The sequence below is a fragment of the Apium graveolens genome, chromosome 8 (assembly GCF_009905375.1).
Source record: "Apium graveolens cultivar Ventura chromosome 8, ASM990537v1, whole genome shotgun sequence".
NCBI classification, from domain to species: domain Eukaryota; kingdom Viridiplantae; phylum Streptophyta; class Magnoliopsida; order Apiales; family Apiaceae; genus Apium; species Apium graveolens.
This window is the reverse complement of record NC_133654.1, coordinates 208716662-208721129: the sequence shown is the minus strand read 5'-3', so window position 1 is coordinate 208721129 and position 4468 is coordinate 208716662. Positions and strand designations below refer to the sequence as shown.

The 4468-nt window shown below is 38.2% G+C and overlaps 1 non-coding gene across 1 annotated transcript; it reads left to right on the top strand.

The window, feature by feature from the left end:
* The first annotated feature begins 2412 nt into the window (after positions 1–2412).
* On the top strand, positions 2413–2519 carry LOC141682094 (small nucleolar RNA R71). The gene has a single exon (XR_012559496.1). It is a non-coding gene; the product is annotated as a small nucleolar RNA R71 (small nucleolar RNA).
* The last annotated feature ends 1949 nt before the right edge of the window (positions 2520–4468 follow it).

Below are 4468 nucleotides of genomic sequence, written 5' to 3'. Positions count from 1 at the left end.
CATGATCAGCCAACCTTTCAAGCATTTGATCGATGAATGGAAGTGGAAAATGATCCTTCCTGGTGGCTTTATTCAGCTTCCAATAATCTATACATACTCTTCACCCTATGACTGTCCGAGTAGGGATGAGCTCATTATTTTTATTAGACACAACTGTAATGCCTCCTTTCTTGGGCACACACTGCACCAGGCTCACCCATGAACTTTCTGAAATAGGATATATGATCCCTGCATTCATCCATTTAAGAATTTCTTTCTTCACCACCTCTTTCATGATAGTATTGAGTCTTTTCTGATGTTCAACGGCAAGTTTACTTCCTTTCTCAAGCAGAATTTTATTCATACAATAAGAAGGGCTGATTCCCTTGATATCTGCTATAGTCCACCCGATTGCTAATTTAAACTCCCTCATAATTCGTAAGAGCTTGTCTTCATCACTACCTGAAAGGTCATATGCGATAATAACAGGCAAAGTAGATGCATCACCTAAAAAAGCATACCTCAAGTGATCAGGCAGTGGTTTGAGCTCAAGTTTGGGAGCTTCTTCAATAGATGGTTTAAGACGCTCCTGAGAATTTTTCAGCTCTTCTAATCCAAGAGACTCGAATGGCAAATCCAACTTCCTCTTCCACAGAGATGCATTCAAAAACTGAAGTTGCTCTGCCCTTACTTCGTCTTCACTATCAGATTCCTCTGTTAAGGCTCTCTAAGGTATCTGACCTTAGCAATTGATCAAGCTCTGAATTCAGTACAGAGTCGACCAGCTCTACTTTATAGCACTCCTCTTCATCTGTGGGTAATTTCATTGTGTTGAAGCCATTAAAAGTGACATCCTGATGCTGAATCCTCATTGTAAGTTCTCCATTTTGCACATCGATCAAAGTTCGGCCTGTAGCTAAAAATGGTCTTCCCAAGATAATAGGAATCTTCTTATCCTCCTCAAAGTCTAAGATGACAAATCAGCAGGGAAGATGAGTTTATCCACCTTAACCAAGACATCGTTCACTATACCTTGCGGATAAGTGATGGACCAATCAGCCAGTTGTAAGGACATGTTTGTAGGTCTTGGATCAGGCAGACCAAGTTTTCTGAAGACAGACAGTGGCATCAGATTGATGCTAGCTCCCAAGTCACACAATCACTTTTCGAAATATAACTCGCCAATGGTGCATGTTATCATGAAGCTTCCTGGATCTTTAAGTTTAGGAGGCAGTTTCTATTGCAGCACCGCACTGCACTCTTCCGTTAGAGCAACGGTTTCTAACTCCTCAAGCTTTAACTTCCGAGATAGAATACTCTTCATGAACTTAGCATATCTCGGAATCTGCTCTAGAGCTTTCGCAAAAGGTATGTTAATTTGCAATTTCTTGAAAACCTCCAGAAACTTGGCAAATTGCTTATCGGACTTCTGCTTCTGAAGTCTTTTAGGATATGGTGGAGGTGGATAGACCTGTTTGTCTCTTGTATTTTGCTCAGGAATAGTGCGTTCAGCAGCATTTTTCTTTGTTTCTGCTTCGCCATCCTTCTGATCAGCTGTATCATCAAAATTTATAATTTTTGGTACAGGGGCAGGTGTGGGCGCGCCTTTATGGAGCGCGGGCGCGCTTGGCTTCTGCCAAAAAATTTCAGATTCTGATTTTTGATGGTTAGAGACCTTTCCAGACCTCAAGGTAATTGCTAGGAAGAGTTCCTTATGGTCGATTCAGCAGCGCATTAGCAATTTATCCTATTTGATTCTCTAAAGTTGTGATTGAAACTGCTTGGCTTTTACATATTAACCTCAATTCCTCCAATTCAGATTTTTCATTAGCAGATTGACCAGCACTTCCATGAGATTGTTGTTGCATTACCGGCTGCAGAAATTGTTGCCTTGGTACATACTGTTGTTAAAAACCAGGAAGGTTGAATGGCTTGGCTCCAAACTGCTGATAAGGTTGTTGTGGATGTTGCATACCATTCTGATTATTGCACCAGCTGAAATTAGGATAGTTTCGATTGTTAGGATGATAAGTGGAAGGAACTGGTTGATGTAGTCTCTGAAAATTGCTCACAAACTGTGCCGACTCACTAGATATAGCACATTGATCTGTCGCATGTGTACCTACACAAAGCTCACAAACACTTGATATCTGATGAACTCCATAGTTGGTCAGAAAATCAAATTTCATAGTCAACGCCTTTAGTTGAGCAGCTGTAGCCGTAGCTATATCCACCTCCAGAATTCTTGTTACATTGCCTTGTGGCAGTCTCTGAGTTGGGTTTTGATATTCATTAGCAGCCATCATTTCAATTAGCTCATAAGCTTCCTCATAGCTCCTGGACTATAAGGCTCCACCTGATGTTGCATCTAGAATGGGTCTCGACTGTGCTCCCAACCTGTTATAGAAGCAATTGATTACCATCCAATCAGGCATTCCATGATGAGGACACTTCTTAAGCATCTCCTTGTAGCGCTCTCAAGCTTCACATAAAAATTCTCCCGATTGCTGTACAAATTGAGTAAGAGCATTCCTGATTGCAGCTGTTTTTGCCATAGGGAAGAATTTAGTAAGATATTTCTGAGCAAGATCCTCCCATGTTGCAATAGAACCTGCTGGTAGAGAGTGCAACCAGCTTTTAACTTTATCCCTAAGAGAAAATGGTAAAAGTCTCAGTTTCACAACATCTTCCGAAACACCATTGAACTTAAAGGTGTCGCAGATCTCGATTAAATCCCTAATGTGCATGTTGGGATCTTCCATTGGAGCTCCCCCAAACTGGACTGAATTATGTACCATTGAATCGTGCCAGGCTTGATTTTAAAGGTATTAGCTGCAATGGATGGTCTGGCAAATGTTAGACTGAATGTCATTGATTTTCGGTTGAGAATATCCTTCAATACTTTCGTTTCTGCTGCTGGTTCCCCCATTGTAATGATCACTTCTGTTTCTACTTATTTTAGTCTGTCCTTACGAGATCGAGAACGTGTTCGCATACACGCTCGCTCGAATACCTGAAACACACAAGCACATAAACTAAATTTAACACTAATCCCGACAGTGGCGCCAAAAACTTGTTCACATAAAAACACGCAAGTGTACACCGTCACAAATAGTATAAGATTAAGTTTAGTTCATTCCCACAGAGATTGGTTTAATTCAGAATGTGCACTTATGCAACAATGGATGATTATTATTCACTGCAAAGACAATTATCAAATTGAGTTTGATTATCTAAAAGTAATTATGATAGAATGAATTAACTAAGAGATTAAAATGAAGTTACTTATATGAAATAAATTATGGGATTCTAACTTCATTAAAAACTTCATTCAGAGTTTATGCCCTTAATCATAGTATGTGATGGTTATGATAACTAATCAGACAACACGAAATGAGTACACACTATCTTTCAATATACGTGTACCCTACTTGTAACATCCTCAAATCTGGGGTCAAGATTGGATGTCACCAAAAAACTTTAAACAATATAAACTTGTATATTAAAATAAATATACAGATAACCCCTCAATTCTGGATCATTTACAGGTTGTGGTATTAAACAAGAATCTAACCTTCTAAAATTTATAATAACCAAATATAATGTTATTACCACTTTACTAACTTTCTCGTCTTATTCACTCTTATATCTCCAACTTCTTGTAGCTGGCATCTCTCCAATTTTGATGTCTATTAAGAGTTATTCACTTTTATCCTCATTTAATACTGAAAAAAATAAGAATTAACAAAGCAAGAGTGAGCCAAAAATGCCCATCAAGTATCATAATAGGTTTCCAGGTATCATATCAAAGAAACTTATGGAAATAATCTTTAAATGACTTTAAAAACATCTTTACTTATTTGAAACAGTTGAGCGAATAAAACGTCGGCCCTCATTGGCCTTTAATCATAAATCACATTTCTCTTAGAAGAACATCAAACAATTCCCAGATTCATCTCTTGAGTCAACTTTTTGTTTGGTTTTTGTAATCATAAACTTTCTAAGAAGAAATGTCGTTAATGGCGATCAACAGTAAACTAGATTGGATATTAGAACCAATATATGCACTATACCTTGCTGATCAGTACGGATGCAGTGCGGATATATACCCACCTGTATAGACCCACCAACATATCGGGTACCCAGGCACTAGTGTCTAATAAATAAAGGTCCGGTCCATTCCCAGCCCATAGGGTCCGGTTCATCCCTGGACCTCATCATAACCATCCAGTCCGTAAAGTATTTTGATATCAAATCATTTTGATTTCAAAATATCCCGATTCAGGGTTTGCAAGTAACCCAGAACAATAGGTATTTGCTCTAGAGATCACCAATAATAATCAGGAACAAGATCAAAAAGGTGTTTGCATAATTAAAAGTAATTGTAGCGAAATATAAAAAAACATTTAACTATTCTGAATTTAGAATAGGGAAGAAATACTTGTAATTTATCACAAGAAAGTTCAGGAATACTTGCTTCAATTGATAA